General features: G+C 40.4%; 1 protein-coding gene across 1 annotated transcript in view; it reads left to right on the top strand.

The window, feature by feature from the left end:
- TGFBR2 (transforming growth factor beta receptor 2) overlaps window positions 1-19,928 on the top strand; it is an 83,187-nt gene that overhangs the window by 14,576 nt on the left and 48,683 nt on the right.

Below are 19,928 nucleotides of genomic sequence, written 5' to 3'. Positions count from 1 at the left end.
CTGTAAAAATAGTCATTTGCCTACTTGTCCAGGCAGATAAAAACCACTGCCAGGAAAACGGAAAAGAGAAGTGATTTGAATAACTTTACTGTCATTGAGAATTATGGTGGAAAGAGTACCCATGCGATCAAAGTTGAGTCTGACAACTTTGAAGAAAACATATTGACCATGTATGGTTATAATAATTTTTAATAATCCCTTATGTTAATAGAATACTTTATTATCCATAAAACAGTTTCACTCGCATGCCATATCTAATTTTGGAAACAACCCTCTGAGATGGATAGAATTATCCTGTTTTACAGGTATTATGGAAATGGAGGCCCAGAAAGATGAAACCATCTGAGACATTGTAAAGTATCATACATTTGTTTTTTTCCATCATTTTACCATTTTTAGTCATTGTGTTCCCTCGATGCTTAAGTTCTGAGAAAACCCAAGATAGATACTATGGTCCCATCGTGTTTTTTGTATTTTTGTAGCTAAACTGTAGAAGAGAGGATGAAAGGGTTGATGTTGGAAGCCTTTCTCTATGCCTCAAAAATTGGAAGCCACATTCAAGACTGGAGAATTTCCTCTCGAGACACATTTCTTTGAGGGTTTTGTCTACTAGTCATACTATGTAATGAGTCATTTTTCTTTCCCCTTTTTTCTTGTGGGGACAGTTTCTCTTTTAAGCACCATGTCGTCTGTCTTCTCGAGGGTTAAGTCACCATTGTCAATATACAGATGTTGCCATTTATAAAAAGACTATGGCAGTTTGTATAGTCCTATATATAGTTTTACTCATCCCCAGAGCTTCAAGGTGCTGAACACAACCAGGGACATGGATGTCTTTACATAGGAAGGGCGCTTCTTCCTCACATCGGCATAGAGGTCAAGTAGTGGCTTGGGTTTCCTTTTACAGAGCTTCTTAAACACGAATGTCTGACTAACGATCTGGAGAAGAACAAAATTGTTTTGACTGGTATAACACAAGTAACATAGACATCTAATATTTAGTCAAATTGCTTTTATACAAAAGAAGTTATGCCTGGAGGAGTAGCAAAGCCTACTTGTATGACTACGACATTTTCAAAGGATATGATAAAGAATGATCTCGATTAGCAGAAACTATATTCAGTTTGCCAGCACACAAAGCTAATTTGTATTCTTGCTTTCTTGCAAATTGCTCTATATAAGCTATTTTGCCCACAACAAAAAGAGAGAAGTTGAGTCGTGATGTTGTTTCACTTAATTTTGGTTAGGGAATCATATCCAATCAGCTCCCACACTATAATATGGACTTCTTTCTCTTCTTTTCCACCAGTTTTCATCAGGATGAGTTTTCTAACGGACTTGGGACTGACAATCATTCTCATCCGTCATTCTTAGTGAAAATTTCCTAGAAAAGATGAGCTTCATTAAATAATGACTGGGTTCATGAATTTATAATTGGGGAGATTTTTCTTGAAACTGCATTAGGTTTTAGTGTTACCTATTTATGCACTTTCTTTTTAAAAGTATTCGATAGTAAATCTTGTGGAGTAATACCTGTTATATATAATCCTTTAAAATCTGTAATTTTCACCTACTGAATCCTGTTAAGGCAAATGTAATTGTACCAATAAAAATACTCAAAATCTGCACATTTCAGGAGTGGTTCTTCAGATATGATACTTGATGGTGCTCAATATACATTTGTTTAATGCAATAAAGAAGAAAAATATCACAGAGACTAGGAAAAGAAATTATAGTCATATATTGCCCTAGAAGTTATCTAGTCTGTGTTATATCTATTTAGCTTTGTGGTTTTCTGAAGGACAAGATTATCCACAACTGTTAACTCTGATCTGAGGAACTGTTGACCTTTTTAACTTCTTTGCTGGATTATCTAAAGCAGGGGTGTCCAAACTTTTTTCAACGGTTTTCACCAAGGGCCATGTGCGGTAAGATACACAAACAGCCGGGCCACTCACTCGAGGTGAAGTACGTATTGCCTCACCTGGTTTATTTAAGTAAACTAAGTATATTTTTGGAATTTGCTGCGGGCCAATTAAAAGTGGATTGCGGGCCACAGTTGGCCCGCGGGCCGCAGTGTGGACACCCCTGATCTAAAGGGAGATACACTTTCTCACATTGGTCTCTTTGAACTCACTCTTCATTTTGCCTCACGAGCTCGAAACACTTTAGAATTCAGTTTTCTCAGGAAACCTGCTCCTCAGATCTTTCCAAAAGATCTTCATTTAAGCTTATTGTCCCCTTGGTGATTTGGAAAGGATTTCCACCCTTTAAAAATATAGGAACTCATAAAATCCTTGCTTAAAAATTAATCTAAAAATGATCTTCCAGGAAGAACTTGTACAATAGCAGCTCAATGCCTTGGGGCCAATTATGTTTACGATCCCTGCCTCATCTTAAAATGTTAGTAGAGTTTGAGTCACATAAGAAAATTATTTGGGTTGGGCTTGACTCTACCTGTATACGTGTATAATAAGATTCTATAATAATGCCGTTTGTGATTTTCCTTAGCAGCTAGGCAAATTGAGATACATAGATAGCATGTAGGCCTGTCCTTCCATCCAATGCTACCACGTCCCCTATCTCTAACCCCTGTTGTTCCTGTTGAGTTCTTCACTCCATATAGAATAAATCCTTTATTGCACTTTGCTTTTTTCAACTCTTGCTGCACATTAGAATCATCTAGAGTGATTGATGTAACAATTCGAATGCCTGAGCCAAACCCGTAGAAGTTCTGATTTATTTGCCCTTGGGTAGGGTGCTGGCATCAATACTGTTTAAAGGATCCCCAATAGATAATCTTGATATGGAACCCAGGCTGAGAAACAGCGATCCAGCCTATTTCAGACAGGTTACAAATGGGGAATTTTATCAGTAAGGTCAAGACACTTGATATCCCCCAGCAAATAAGTGCCATTTATTGGGTTCAAAACCTCCGATTTTCTGAGTGTTTTACTAAATTCAGTATAACAAATATGAGGCAGGTTTTGGAGTAGAGCTTTGGGAGACTCAAAATCCCTTTACTTCTGGAAACTCATCTGCAGAAGAACAAACATAGACCCATTTAAAAGGCTACCTCACAATGAAGGGGGTTAAAAATCAAGGCCAAAGTAGGCAGATCCCTGTAGGTTGTGTTGGTGATGAGTGGTAAGGATAACTTTCCAAAGGTGAAAACAGTTGCCCTGGGTCTGAAAGGCTGGGTACAACTCAGTGGCACCACTGTCTAGTTGTTAGCCCCAGAGTCATACTTCTCCACCTGCTTCAAGGAAACAGAGGGGAAGCTGGGAAGATGTCTGCCTGGAATTATGTCCACCTACCACACAAAGGAGTTCTCCAGCTCTCCTGAGCCACATCCAACGTGGGCAATCAGCATGTTAACTGCCTCGGGCCTCTCCTCATGGAGTGTCAGACACCAGGTGACCTTGGAGAAGCCATTCTCTGAGTCCCTTCTCCCAGTCACACTAAACCTCACTGAACTCTCTCTAGGGCCTGAGCAGGCCAACTTGGGGATCATCCTTTGGCCAGACACTGGTAGATCTTGTGGGAGGTGGAAATGCTGTGGGCGGAAAAGGCAGAAGGAGTTAACTGATCAAAGGGTTTCTGATAAAGGGGTTGTTCAGAAGAAATGTAATTAGGTTGTGGAGGCCTTCAATGCCAAGCCATGTAGTTTATAAAGGCTTAAGTTTCTGAGTCACTGGCAAATTGTAAGTAGAAGAATGATATAATTAAACCATGGCAAGGCCAGGAGTTTGTGATGATGTGAAGGTACCGAATCTCTTTTTTCCTTTCCCAGAATGCCTCTACAGTTAACAGATGTCAGGGGAGCCCATCACCACCTCCCTATGCATCATAGTCAGCACCTGGGCCCTTCCTGTTTCTGATCTTTCATTGGGGCTAGGATTCCATCGTCACCACTTCATGATTTTTAAAAACCATCCTTCCTTCTTGGTACTTGAAAAGATATATGGGGAAGCTCTTAAGAGTCCCAGAACTTTCAGTATCCCCACCTTATCCTTAGGTTCTGTCTACGCAATGTAGCCTGCTGAATCCTCTGGAAACAAAAAATGAGGACACAAATTCGTTAATTCCAGAGAGAGTGCCTTTTTTTTGGCTTGTGCCTCACTCAGAAATATTTTCCTGACTCATAGACATTTTTCTGATATGCTCGCACCTCAACTACTTCAAACATCCACTTCATCCTTTTGGAATTCTGAAGCATTTAGAGTTTCAGTTGGGTAGAGCCTCAGTAGAATACTTTTATTATATCTAATGCCATTTTAATGGGCTTGAGAGTAGGAGGTTGGGTTGATTAGACAACATAGAGGAACCACTGCAAGGAATTCACCAAAGTGGAGGAGTGTGCCCATAGCCCAGGAACTTGATATTTAGGGAGCTTTTTACATCATAATCTCCATGGTGATATTGGGACAAATCAGGTAGCTATCTTAGAGAGAAGCACTGTTCAGTAGAGCTTTCTGCAGTGGTCACAGTATCTAATATCGGTGCTGTCCCACTGGGTAACCAGAGGCTATGTGTGGCTTGAAATGTGGCCGGTGCAACTAAGGAACTGAATTTGAAATATTTTGTTTCAATTAATTGCAATATCAATCGCCACGTGTGGCTACTGACTATCCTAATGAATCAAACAATTATAGAGTATCGGTAAAATTCCCCTTTTCCTTCAGTCCTCTCAAGGAAACATTCAGGTCACTTCTTAGTGCTCACAATCTTAGTGGGACAGATGAAATTATTTGTACCTCTCTATTCCTGGACTTTGGAATTTAGACTGTTTCTGTGCTGGATACATATTTTAACGTTTATGGAAATACGTTTTAGTAATACACTCTAATTATAGTATCTTATTGTAGGAGGATCCAGCTAGGCCACTTTTATCATCTGTGTTTTTAGTTTTAATCTGAAAAGGGATGTAAAAATACTATTGTCTTGCAGGAGAAAAAAAATATGCTTAACATCAGCGCACATGGAGTGGTAGGGATGATAAACCATCTAAACTCCTGGAAATACTGGGTAAAGAGAAGTTTAAGAGGCAGGTAAAAGTCTCCAAGGAGAAAACTTGCCCTGGAGGAATGCTTTTAATTAGGCTTAGCTGCTTCCATTGCAGGAGTCCAGCGAAGCAGCTTCCCTGAGGCCCCTGGGATTTTCCCCTGTGAATAAATTTTCCCAATCTGGTCACCTCTCTGCTATGTTCTTCTAGAAACTGACCCTTATTTGGCATGTTGTGACTTAAACTCTCCAAGAAACCTTGACAAAAAAGGCCGGTATTTTTTTTTTTTAATAAAATGTTAATTTCTTTGCTACAGGCTTATGTGGGCTTTGACTAGAAATTTAATCTGTGCTTCAGCTCTGAGTTATGTTTCACTCATTGAAATGGGGCTTAATAAGAATTACTTAATACCTTAGGAGTCAGACAAGCCTTACTTTTTTTCAAACGGTCTTTTATCTCAGGCACAGGGATTTGCATTTTGAGGGGTTATGCCAGCTGACTTGAGCCCTCACAGGTTTCAGCTTGTTGCAAACAAGTTCGGTCCATTTTTCTTACTTCTGGAAACTTCTGCTGCTGCCACTCATGGCTTATAGGTTTACCATGGAACTCTAGCCTTTATTGCTAATTGTCATCTACCCCTGCTTCAGCAGTGATACTACAGACAACCAATCATTTAATACAAAACACACCCGTTAAGAAAACTGGATGGAACTTTAATTACAGATGGCAACCAAGCCAGCAGGCAAGTCTTTGACTAGTGAGACTCGTTTTCTATCTGCTTTACTTCTCCTTCCATTTCCTCTAGCCTTCAATTTCAGGTCTCCCTGGAAGCTGAGGAACCCTAGTCTTTTGGATTTCTTTCTGTCAGTGTTGTCCAGTAGAACTGTGTGTGGTGATAAAAATCTTTCCTAGTCGCACGTGGCTACTGAGCACTTGAAAATGGCTAGTGTGACTTGAGACGGAATATGTGATTTTGTGTAACGAAAGTTACATTTAAAAAACAAGTATGGCTGTCATATTACACAGTGCAGCTCCACACTGTCCCCTGGACTTCAGAACACTGTGTCCTGAGGGAAGTGTCTCCTCTTGGCTGCTCCACGGTTCTCCACTTTCATACACCAGCTCTTCCCAGGAAAGAAACTTTCTTTGACTTCTGAACTGACTTCTTTATACCACTGATTTTGACTAATAAGCCTTGAGCTTTTCAGTTTTGGATAAAAGACTGAAATGTAGTCAAAATGTACTTTCGCAGTCACCTCTGGGGCCATGCAGCATTTTGCACAACTCAGCTCTCACTCCTATGTCGGTTTAACAGATAAGATTGCATGGGGCTGCAAATCGAAGGTGCAAAAGTTAGCTGCGTACCACAGGTTGCATGAAAAGTTGTCTTAAGAACTAGAAAGTATTATAATTTGACTTCCTAGTCAAAGGTAAATCTCCAGTAGTAAATATTATTTCAGTATGCAAATGTGGTCATTCCTCATGGATGTAAAGAGTCCACCATATTCCAATACTATGTGAGAAGAATGTACTTCAAAGACTTTGAGTGTGTTTCTCATTTTCCATATTAAAATTGCTACTGGAATGTATCTTGACTCTGCCACAGATAATGTCATGTTGACAAATAATGTCATGTCAGTGCCATCCTCTGTTCTCACCAACCTGACTGGGATTGTTAGGATTTGGAGGGAAATTCATTTTTCACTCATTGATGGGTAACATCATACAGATGGCAGCTGCCTACCTCGCAAGAGACCTTTATGCTGTTTACTGCAAATAACATTGAGGTCGTGACTGCAATGAGGAATGCCCAAAGACCAGTCTCCCCCTTTCTCATCCAAGTGCACTGTGAGAAAACAAGCAAAGTTGCCCAGTGTAAAGGCAGATTCTCAGATTTCATTTCAAATTTCCTGCCCTTTGTTGTCCTTTCTTGAAGCCTTAACAATGCTTGAAACTTGTTTCTTTTTTATTTTACTTCCTCTGCTTGAAAAACATGAAGTGTGTGTGGGGAAGGGGGCGGGGGGGGGGGGCGGGGAGGCAGGAGGGAGCAGGTTTCAAAGTATTTGGTGTTATCTCAGAAACCAAAGCGAATCTTAATGTGCCTTTTAGTCCTCGTATGCTAAATAGTCAAGGGAAGTTTGGCTGCTACTAGTCAAATAAAAGCCTCCCCAAGTTCTTTTAGAAGTGGATCATTGTTTTAATATATCAGTGAAATTACACTAGAAGTGGTTTCCACATTCATTGCTTTAAACTTGACTATATTGATTTTCTCTTAATTTGCCCTTTGGGGAAAATTGGCCTTGAATAGAAGACATAGAAAGAGCTTGATTTTGAATTTTGGCTTTTAATTCAACCAACATTGATTGGTCCCCTGTTATGTGTCACGTCCTGGGCCGAGGCTGTCATCATGGCACAACACAAATGACAGTCCCTGCCCTTAGGAAGCTTACAGCCTGCTGCTGTCTGCCAACCTAGCAAGTTACTTAAACACGTTTCTCTTCTGTGAAATGGGAACAGTAATACTAATCTTCCATAAGCATTTGTCAGACACAATCAAGTCTTTGATCAAGCAATAGGATATTTTTACACAATCATTTCTTTTGTTCTTATTACTCATCATTCAAGCCGAGCGCAGAGAATGGATTCAGAATAAACATAGATTGGAAACATGCTCAGGGTTGTTTTAAACTGTTACAGTAAATGTCTCTGCTCTAAATCAAAATTTCCTCCACATCCCCCATAAAATTAGAGGAAATGCCTACAGGGGCTGAACGGAAAGTGATCCTTCCATAATTTTCCTTCCTTCCGACCTCGTGATGCACAAATGACACCGAGGAGTTTTTTGTTCTTGAAAGACGGATCAGCTGGAGGCTTCAGGTTTAAGTCTGTATGTGAGCATCAAGGGGAGAATGTGGGATATAAACAGCATACAAGGAAGTTCTAAAGGTGGTTTCTTAATTATCGGAGAAAAAACCCCAAATGTAAACACCCCGCTTGATAGTCTTGAAGCCATTTTTTTCTTACAAGCTGAAACAGCATCTCATTCTATTTAATCAGGTCTGCCAGGTTTAAGCTGGACCGTATTTGAATTATTCAGCTTTCTTGCATTTTGGGGGTTGAATTGTGAATATTTTCCACAATGAAAGGGACCTTCAGGATCACCATGTTCCATGCACCTGTCTGATTGGTCAGAGGACAGGCACAGAGAGTGGCTGAGTAATTTCCCAGGGACATGAAGCCAGCTCACCGTTGGTGCAGAGCCTTCTCTATTGCAACCCACTTCCACTCCCGGTGTGGTGAATTCTCCTCCACTCGAAATTCTATCACAATACCACATAACTATTTTTCCCATGAGTAAATGGTCTCAAAGAGATTAAGAAATATTGCTTTCCATGTATCTGAATGGCACAGAACACTTTCTAACTAGATACTTGAAAAGCTAGTAAAATTGTTGCTCATATCCTCTCCTATTGTTTCATCAGCTGTGAATCGAAGTGTATTAGTTTTATTTCCTTGAGAAAGAAAGTTGAACCTAACTTTATCTCAACACGTGAGAATTCCATAACCTTCAGGCGCTTCATTGCCTCCCCATTGCTGCGTGTCAACCTCACTAATTGTATTAGAATGTCGCCAAATTACACACTGAGTGTCTCAAAGCCAAAGCGGATCAGCTCTCACCTGTTGAATATTGTAGAGTCAGCAGAGAATTTGAAAATTGAACTTGCTCCTAAACTGGTTATGAACAAAATTTTAAACTGGATTATTTGGTTCTGGAAGGGTTTTTTGAAAGATCCTAAACTAAGCACTCTTGAGGATTTTATTGCAGCAATGATCAATTGCGTTGTATCTCTTTGAAAGCATTGGAGCATAGTGGTAACTAAAAGTTATTATATTTCAACTTGTCTCTTCACTCAAATTTCCTGAAAGATGATTTAGAAGTCATCAAACTGCTGCTGCATTCTATTGATGAGTAGGAATAACTTGCCCAAACTCTTAATTATCTTGTCTTGCCTCGCCTGTAATTTTCTTTTCCTGAGAGAGAACATTGCATACAGTGTTACTTTCTAACCGGAGAGTGCTTATGTGGCACTTTTTATTGTCTAGACAATTTTCACATGTACTTCAAGCACATTTTCTTTTCTCTTCATCCTGACCCTAGAAAGTACCATTTCATAGATCAGGAAATGGAGGTTCTGAGAAGTGGCTTCTCCTTGCTCCCACAGATAATACTGGCAAGAACCTGAACTCACTCGCAAGTCTTTGACCTTAAAACTCTTAGACATTACCAAGCTGCCCCTGTTATATATGTCTCCTAAACTAAGGAAAGGAATTACGAAGCACCAAATCTCTTCTCTAAGAAACTTACTGCTCCCCCTGCCCTTACCTACCTCCCACAACTCCTGCAGGCCACACTCAACGTTTTTGTCTTCTATTGGAATGAGATAAACCTCTGCTCTTAAGCCTTTACAATGGGAATATCTATTTTATTGTTAGCATTAGGAAGAATGATAGGCTCCCTGTGGCCTATGGCTTTGTCTCTCATGAGCTATCTTTCATTGATCTTGGATAAATTATTTCATCTCTTTGACTCTGAATTTCCCCATCTATAAATGGTGATTACACAAAATGACACAGTTCTGATGAATAAATGAAATAATCATCACACTCAGTACTGGATTTGGCATTTGTTCTACATTCAATGAATGGTGATAATGGGAATTATTATTATTATCCCACATAGATCTGATTTTTAAAGTAGAAAATGTTCCTTTTTCTTGACTTGAAATGTGAGTATCCACATTAGATAATCAAATGCATATTCGAAAATACCGTATGAGAGATTATCCTGAATTTTTCCATTTCAGTTAAACCTCTACCAGTGGAAGAGAGAATTGAATGGACATGTTGAATAATCATTAATGGTAAAATTCAGATGGCCACCAGGGCTGGGCAGGGGCTAGGAGACTCCAGGGAGTGGCAGGGATGGGGCAAACTTGAGGAGATTCACATCACCTTAAAGGGCCACCACCCCTCACTGCCGGCTGACTGTTGTCACGGGATGATCTGAGCCTCCTGTTGCCAAATCTTTTTATTTTATTAAGTGGAGTTGGAAATCCAGCTTTTCTGTGAAATATCCTAATTTTAAAACTTGGCTCCTATTTTAAAAAGACAAGAGTTTAGGCCAAACAGAACATGTCCGTGGGCTGTACCTGGCTCACACACCCCTACATAGCAGTCTCTGCTTTCTCACTTCTCACCCTGGTTATTTGTTTGTCAGAAACCAAGTATCTTTGACCTCACCCTTTAAAGGAATACCTCCCCCTCCCTCCCAGTGCGGTATTATTTCCAGCCCCTTTTCAAAGCTTCAGTATGGGAGTCATGCTCTGACTGATATTTTCACATGCTTAGTAAAACTGTGATGGAAAAACCTTTCAGGCACTGGGCCTACACCAGGACACTGCAGTACATTTGGAAGAGGGAGAGGGGGGCACGTCCACAAAGAAATTTATAAATGAAAAGCCCGATCTCACAGAAAATTGATATTCAGACCAAATTGTTTGCTTAATTGAAGCAAATGGCTCATCTCAGGTGCCTATTTTTCTGATTCTCTAATAGCTGCTTATCTTTTTGAAAATTCCTTTTTACCAGAATGTGCGTTCGTTTTTGCATTAAGTTGCTCAGCACTTTGAGATTCTAAAGGAATAACGTTAATTGTTTTCAATCCCAATGAATAACATAATTTTAAAAAACACATCTTCATGTAGACCTTTTTTTTTTTTTCATTGTCAGTTCTTTTAGTAAAAATCACTTTGTACATTTTTTTTTTCATTCCCTACAAGAACGTAAGCACCGTGAGAAAAGGACCATATCTTATATGGTCCGACTTTTCCACAGGGGTTTAATATGAGTGTGCTCACCAATAAATAATGCATATTTTGTTTATGTTGGCAAATTTTTCTGCTAAGTAATAAATTATTTTCGTTGAATATAATGTTGTAAAGCTCCATAAATCATGTGCTCATTATCTTGCCTCTATCAGCCTGTGTTATTTACCAATGTTGTTTTGACTGTCACCAAGAGAGTTAATCATCTTTTATTTTCAATAATCTCTGGGTAATTTTCCTTGTTGCCACAGCACACCATCCAAGTTATGTCAACCAAGAGAGAATTGTTTTTTCAATTACTATTACTTTATGTAAAATGCCAACTTGAAAGCACTTTCCAGTAGAAGACTAAAGCTATTCTTTTGACAGTCCATGAAATAATGTCACATTCTTCCTCCTTCACGTGATATACTATCTCATTTGCATTCATGTGGCTTCAGTTTTTTCAACTGGAAAAACGCTCCTGGGTTTTTAGCTCTAGTCAAGTCCCTACATTTAGGATTTATCAGATAAATACACTGTTAAAATCATCTTTATCGATGGTTGCCTAGTATGGAGGGTGGTTATGGCTGCAAACTGTTCACCCTCGTCCAGTTTTCAAAAGTGTGTTTTGTCCACTCAATCCCAACTGAAGATGAAGATCACTGAGAAGTCGAAAAGTTTTTCAGCTTTTTGAATATGGCAAAAGTGCTGGTGTTCTGAAATACTGCCTTTGGCAACAATATAGATATTTCCATCTGCAAGAGTCATTTTAAACGTTTGGGTTTTGTCTCCATATGTGACCTGATTCTGGGACTTACATTAAAAAATAAAAAGGCAACTTCAGTAAGTGGTGGGAAAACTTAAACTGCATTTCATTCCTTAGTAATCCAAGAAATTCAGGGATAAGCAAAAAAACAGAGTGTGCATATTTGGAAGTTATTTTGAGTTATTGGGGGTAGGGTGTGTTAAGCAGGGAAGGATGCAATGGAAGCTCCAGCTCAGTTATTTTATGTTTGTCACTAGAAAAAGCAAATTACTTTTCCATTCAGCTGCGGCTTGTATTCTGTATGTGGCTTCTTTAAAATGTCCTTGTAAGTCAAATTTTTAAAATCATAAAGGCACAGTCAAGTTTTTTATTTAAAGTCCTCTATTGGCTAATCCCTTTAAAACACCCTCAATCTTGTAATTTACTTGTTTGAGGAATACAAGTTTATGTTTATGCAGTTTTCTTAAAGCAATCCAGAGTGAACTATTAAACTCACCAGACAACAAGTCTACTGAATCCAAACCTTCAAAGCTAAATTCCCTCAGAGGAATAAGTCAAACAGGGAGGGAAATCTCTCTCTCTCTCTCTCTCTCTCTCTCTCTCTCTCTCTCTCTCTCTCTCTCTCTCTCTCTCTCTCACACACACACACACACACACACACAGTCGTCTCCAGTTCAATCATAATTATCTACATATTAATCAATTTAGGCTTGAGTTTTATTAAGAAAGTCTACAACTCTCCATATTCAGTGATTTATTTGCCAGTCCTTGACTTTTAACTTTTTAAATGAGGCTTTGAGTTTACTCAGTTCGTGTTTATAATAGAATATTTTTCTGTGATGAGATTCGGTGGACAGAGTCTGGGGTGTTTTCTACGCCTCCTCAACTCTCCTTGCCTGTTGTCGATCTTGTTCTAGCCAAGCCAACCCGGTGAACCATGCACACACCTAGAACGTCTGTGTACCTCTCAGCCTTTCCATCTGTGAAATGGAAGATGCATGTTCATTGAATAATTCTCTATTTTCAGAGACCTGACACCTAGATTGTCTGGATCTCCTATTTTACTCCACCTCTCCTAGTCCTAGTTGTGTTCTCAACCCAGAGTGCCTTTCCTTTCTGTCTGTCCTCAGCCTCTCAGAACCAGCATCCTTCAAGGATAGCCTCCCCTGTGAAATTGCTATTCCTATGTCAACTCTTTCCTTTTCTGACCTCATGTTTGTATTTAAAGGCAAGTAGTTTGCATTTGATAATCTTGCTTCTCAATCTAGAATGTAAATTGCAAGAGGGCAGGGACCAACCTGATGTTTGTTTTAAATCTCTGACTGTGTGGACATCACAGATACTTGATAAATCCTTAATTGTTGACCCTGTGGTAGGCAATTTCAATGTGGAAAAACATCTGTGTTTTCTTACTAGGTTTTTTGACTAGTAAGAATGATTTACCTAATATTTCAAAGAGTTTTTAGAGTATTGATTAGGTCATCCTTGGAGGGTTCTAGCAAAGTATTATTATCATGAGAACATTTACACGAAAAGAAGAATTGATGTCTTCAGGCCACTTGTCTATTTCTTTCTTTGCCCACGCTCTGATCGCCCAGTTAACTAAGGGGTGGCTTTTCAGTACTGGTCCTGGTGCCTGGAGACCATGTGGGGCTGTCATTTGAAGGAGAGCTCCACCTCTCCTGCTCTCAGGATACTTATAATTAGCAAATGAGGGTTCACATACAATTTTAAAACTAAAAGGAAGGTGTTGCATTGTGTTAGAAGTTCCAATTATGCAATAGATGTTCAAAGAAGGGAAATACTCCTAAAATATTTTTGACTTAATCAGAAGGTGTTTTGGTTTGTTTGTTTGTTTATAGTAGTTGGCCAAAGTATTTAATTAGCTTGGGGATTTTTCTTTCATGAGGGGTCATGAAGGGACTCCTCAGAGGTTGCTGCATTTGCTCTTTGTTCTGGGTGGGAGGACATATGTGATAGGCCAGTAGACTTGTCCCACTTGGTCTCAGGGGCCAGGCGTGGGCTGTGTGTTGCCAGCATCCCAGACCCTGGTAACTACGGGCCAGATGGTTGCCTCAGTGTCTGACGCTGAAATGCCAACTGCAATTAAAAACCTTCTTTCAGAGAACAAGTCTTTCTATTCTGGGCCCATATGGTGATCAGAGCCTCTGGGCCTATGATCGTTTAGGAGGCCCGGCTCTAGAGAAAAGCAGATGGAAAGAACTGTAAGATGAGACGTGCCTGTAAAAAAGGTGAGGCCTAGTATAGCAGGTCCACGAATGACGTCGTTTTGTTCAAAGTTATTTCGTTCTAACATTGATGAGATGTCACAGGAACGTAACTCTTGTTTGTATCAATTAGCCTATGGGAAAATTGGTTTCACTTAAAGCTGAGGAATCTATTGACGACTTTAAGGAAGGACTTACTGCATTCCCTTTTGCTAGATCCAAACATGAGTGGACAAAGGGAAACAATGGCCAGGCAACAACTGGGTTCTCTACAACCTTCCTACTCAGTGTGAGTCAACAGCCTCGGCGTCCCCTGGGCACCGAGTCTTAGTTCCTACCTGTGCTGGTCAGTGTCACGAGTACTTGGCTAGGCCCTCGTGCCCAGTCCTTTAGTCCAACACTAATCCAGGTGTCACTGTGAAGGTAGTCTGGAATGTGATTAGCAACTACAATCTGTTGACCTTAAGAAAAGGAGTTCACCCTACATCGTGTGAATGGGCCTCATGCAATCAGGAGGAAAGCTTTACGAGCAAATACTGAGCTTTCCTGCAGAATAAATCCTGCCTCAAAACTGCAGCACCGATGCTTGCCTGAGTTTGCAGCCTGCCAGCCTGCCCTATAAATATCAGACTTGCCAGCTCCACAGTGTTATGAGCCATACGGCCACCCCCACACCTGTGGTTAAACACATTCCCAAGGGACCTGTGTGTGTGCTTATTAACAAGAGAGAGCTCTGCCCCCCAGGCACAGGGAGTTCTGTTTACCAGTTGACATGGATTATTCTATAACATGCTGCACTTGGTTGTATCAATTTTAGTGTTCCTGCTATGAAATATGTAGCACTAAGCAAGATCTCCACAGGTGTTTGCAATATAAATGACTTCTTAAGTCCCCCCCCAAAACATGCTACAACACAACAGTAGATACATGCATGAATTCAAAGATATGTGGATGCATTTCTGGCAAAGTGTTTAGGATTATCTGTGGAATCTTGAGATTCTACATCATTGTTCAGCTCATAATAGACAACATTCCAGAGGTACGGGGAAGACTTCCTATCCAAAATTGCTAATATTTATCTGGACTAAGTCTAAACCTTATTAGGCTGCTCATCACTGACCTTCCAAGACAACAGTACTGTTTCAGAAATAAAACACAGCAATGCATTGACTTAATTCATATTCTCAAGACCTGGAACCTCTGTTTCTAGGCAGTGAGTTTGGGGAAAATGTGCCCTAAAATGAGGAAGGCAGTATGACCCAGACTGAACGTTTGGACATATTACTCATGGGTTTGTTTGAAGAGAAGTGAAATAGGGGCCATGTGATACCATCATATGCTGAAAGCAGCTGCCCATGTTCACTTCCTTTACTGAATGACTTTCTAGGGGGCAGACATTCTTATTGGAACCTTTTTTTTAAGAACATATGAATAACTAATTTGCCTATTATGAGCAGAAAATTCCCTAAAGATGGTCAGCTGCTCACAGAGGGCCTACAGCCATTAAAACATAGTGCCTTAACTAAACATCTTAACTAAAGGGACTTAGGAGAGTAATTTAACAACCTGAACTGGAAATAATTTTGAAGTTGGTTAGGGTTTGCTACTGGATTAATTTCGGTGGCTTTTGTTGTTTGTTTAGAGTAATATCTCTGTCCCTGGCTATTCACATGTGTCATCCCTCAGTATCCAGGGAGGGGAGGGGGCTTCTAAGACCTCCCCATACCCAAATCCAAGGATGCTCAAGTCCCTTATATAAAATGGCATAGTATTTGCATATCACCTGCACACATCCTCCCATCTATTTTAAATCATCTCTACATTACTTATAATACCTAATGCAATGTAAACACTATTAAATAGCTATCATACGGTACTGCTTAGGGAGTGATGACAAGAAAAAAGTCTGTACATGTTCAGGACAGATGCAACCGTTGTAGGCCTAACTACAGAGTACATGTCAGCAACAACATAATATTTTTACTCCCAATACTTTTGAACTGAGCTTGGTTGAATCCATGGATACAGAACCCGTGGATACAGAAGGCCAACTCTAGGCACTTACCTTCTTTTTCTTTGGCTTCACAAACATGTATTAAACATAAGATGTTGTTTGATAGGAGAGGTCATGGCAGTGACCTCTTTCCCTGTGGGTTCCAGTGCACAGATACAATTGTGCCTACACTGAGTGACCATCACCATCCCCTGCCCCCACTAGCCCTCTACCCCACCCTGATTAGCAGGGTGCTGCTTAGGATGTTATCAGGGAATCACCCTTGAGGACTCCGGGGTAAGCCTAGAATTCTTCAACTGGGGCCTATGGACCTTCAGGGAATCTGGGAACCAGCCCTCTGAAATGATGAGCCACAGTTTGTAGGTCTGTCCGTCCACCCCCGCGCTCTAGATTTCATACAGCTTTTATCCAAGTTAAGTGACCTCTGCCACCTCCACCCCCAACAAAGGTTACGAGTAGCTTTGCCCTCTAGACTTAACTCTGTCCCACCAACACATTCACAAAGGAGAATGCTGGCTTAAAGCGAAGGCTGGACATTCATTGACTGGTTGGGAATTGTTAGTGTTGGGGGGCCTCCTGATGTCAAGTAATAGAGAGTGGCTGCCTGGAGAGGGGGCGTGGGGAGGGGTTGTAGTGAATGTGTAAAGGCTTTCACATTTAAGAAAACTAAGCTGATCAAGATAAAAAGCCTGCTCCCCTCAGCAAGGATATTTTTTACTGTAATAAAGAGAAAAATGAGGTCTTCTTGCTGAGTATTTACCAGTGATATATGATAACTTATACACGTTACCTAGCACCTATAGGGGCTTTACTAGGTGTAAGTACCCATCATACACTGTTCCCTGCCCCCATATGCCTGTGCCTCCAAGTATGGAGTAAAGTTGGCTGTTTGCCTTTTCCCCAGAATTCAGTGCAGAGGTCTTATCTTTCTGGGCCTTATCATGAATTACACTCCTGCTCATCTCCAGGGGCCCCGTTTACACAGACTGTAATCTGGGCGACACCCCCTGAGCTGTGCAACTCAGTGGCCCTTCTTTATTCTCCTTGTCTTTCTCTGTGTGTGTGTGTGTGTGTGTGTGTGTGTGTGTGTGTGTATGTCTTCACTATTGATTGTGTTTTGCAGGCATCAAATCTAAACCCCTTATACTTGTCAACACCTCTGTGGCTGCCAGTGCTACTTTCAGCACCAGTCGCATCTGTTTTCATTTCTCTTCTATCACTTCTGACTCCTGTCACTTTGCTCACACTTCTTAGCTTTTGTTAGAAAAGGATTGGCCAGACCAGGAAAGCACTCCTTTCCTTCTGAGGTATAAAAGTGCTAAGCTTACAGCTTTCAGGGCATGTTTTTCACAAGGAAACTTCCTCCAACTTTAATGATCAGCTCCCCCTTCACTGTCACATAAGTTGTATATGTGTTTGTATGTGGGTGGGGTGGGGTTTCTTTGTTTTTGTGTTTTTGCTGTTTTGTGCCCACCCCATTGTTTTTCAGTTAATTCCAGGTCAGGCGTCTCAGTCTCAGTTATACATTAGAAGCATGTGGGCAGCTTCCACAATTTCTGATGCCTATGCAGAATAATGAAATCAGCATGTCTAGAGGGATTGCTTCCTTGTTTTTCAAAGTTCCCTAGGTGATGGATTCTAACATGCCTCAGAGTTGATAGCCACTAATCTAGGCTAAAATCTTAACGTGCTGGAAGACCGAATTTCAGGTCATGGAGGTTTGATTTTATACTTAAAACAACAAAGCTTCCTAACCAGCAAACAGAGATTTATCTGAAACATACTAGCTGGACAATTAGTTCTAATGCATCTTTTGGAGCAAAAATTAGTATAAAACCCAGTTTTATATTATATTATATTATATTATATTATATTATATTATATTATACCCGGCCTTATAGTAAAATAAGACCGGGTCTTATATTAATTTTTGCTCCAAAGGCCGCATTAGAGCTGATTGTCTGGCTAGGTCTTATTTTCGGGAAGACATGGTACTCTAAAAGAAATAATCAAATAAACAAAACACAACCTAGCTTTTTCTGCTTTGCCCATGTTTTATAGGGAAATCTAAAGGGTTAAATTCGTTGTTTCACCAATGGATCCAATTCCAACCATTGTAGAAAAAAAAGGTGTATTGTTGTGTTAGTTCCAAATTTAACACAAGGTTCAGAGCGCCCTTCAGATCTGCCTGTATTTTTAACTAAGCATAGAGCTGTAGCTCTGGGAGACATTGCAAATTTCAAAATAGTTTGTTGTCTAAAAATACACTTCCTGAAATGAACTTGAGGCCTGTGAGGGATGAATGGGTGTATTTTTTCTTCTATATTTAATGTTACCACAAGAAAGCAAATCTTGAATTTATATATGTTTATATTTTTAGAGACCCAGGAAACAGGTGCTATGCCTAAATGACAAAGATGGTTGCATGGCATAGTGTCAATGACAGAAATCTAAAATACACGGACAGGGAGCCACTGTGGGAGGACATTGAAACTGTTCTTTTGGCTTTAGGCAAGAGCATACTTAACATAGGGAGGAGAAGAAGAGGCTGCGCTCAGGCCTGTCCAAGCACGATCCCTGCGAGAAGCACCGCTCCCAGCTTCCTGACCACCAAGGACTAGTATAGTGCCACACGGGGTCTAGATGCCTAATCGTTCTTAGTCGAGCATTTCAGTGTCTTTAAATTCATGTTTGTTGACCACATGCCTTATAGCCTTGTCTCACTTGACTCTCCAAATGCATGCCTTTAATTACCTTCATTGCTAGTGGAAACGGAAATCCTTGAGGAAGAAGATGAGAAAGGGGGTGTTATACCTGGTGTGTTTTTTTTGTTTTGTTTTTTGCCTCAGCATGCAGCATGTGTTTTGCAAAGAACAGTCTGTCTTCAATAGATGATTGATGGTTGTGAATGAATACTGCATTTATAATCATACTCCCCACTGATGTGTGGGAAGAATTTCTATATCCTTTTCCACTGGGGATAAAGGGCCAAATGTGAACTTCATATATTCATTCCTTAATGTATTCATCTCTTCATTCATTTATTCAATGAATCTTTTTGGATATCGTCTCTGTGACAGGCCCTCTTCTTGGCACTGGAGACACAGCATATAAACATGGCAGATATAGTCTCACAGAGCTTGCATTTTGGTGGATAGATTATAAGCAAGAAAATGATCAAGTTGGCTTGTGCAGAGGATAAAACGAGTCCTGTCCTAGTTACTTGTGGGCTGCTTTAGGATGAAGAGCTAACATGTAACTAGTGACTAGAAAGGTGACAAGAGCCAGACAAAAAGAATAGCAAGGGAAAAACCTGAGGAAGGAGGGACCTTGGCTTCTTCTAGGGCTGAAGTCAGAGAGGTAGACAGACCCTTGACAGAGCCTTCTCACCCAGAGATCTCCAGTGCATCCCCAGTGTTTGAGATTATTTCTAGGAGGCACTCAGTCTGTATTGGTGAATCAACTCATGTTTCTCAAGGCAACTGAGAGAAGTCAGAGCCAGTCCCTTGTAAAGAAGGCCCACAGCTCTTTCAAGTGGAGGTCAAGAACAGGATGGCCATGCCCTGCCTCCTCTGAGTTGGCCAACTGCCGTTTGTCTTTCACAACTCTGCTCCCTTGTGACCTCTCTCTGTCCATCTGGGTGGTGACTCTTGTCTGGTTTCCACATTCTCCATCTTTCTCTCTATTTCAGGTTATCCTACCCTCATCTGTTTCCTTGTCTATCCACCCAGCTAAACTATAAATTTTCCTATGGGTACTTTTCATTGTGCTCCCAGCACCCAGTACAATGCAATGGGCCCATCCAAGCTATGTTTCTTGATTGGATGATAAGGTTTCTGTAGAAAGAGTACCTTATAAATCACTGACAGAAGTAAGAAATTACTCAAACTTCCTCCCACCCTACAATGGCTTTCGTTACAGATTGCATAGGTGCTGGAAATTCTCTGATGTGAAGGCTTTGTTTTGCCTTTCTCCATATTTATTCTTATGACATGAGGTTCATTTGAAATTGCATAACATCATGAGGAATTCACTGGCAGGCTGCCTA

Source organism: Rhinolophus ferrumequinum, chromosome 17, assembly GCF_004115265.2.
Source record: "Rhinolophus ferrumequinum isolate MPI-CBG mRhiFer1 chromosome 17, mRhiFer1_v1.p, whole genome shotgun sequence".
NCBI lineage: Eukaryota > Metazoa > Chordata > Mammalia > Chiroptera > Rhinolophidae > Rhinolophus > Rhinolophus ferrumequinum.
Note: the sequence above shows the minus strand (reverse complement) of the source record. Positions and strands in the feature narration are given on the sequence as shown.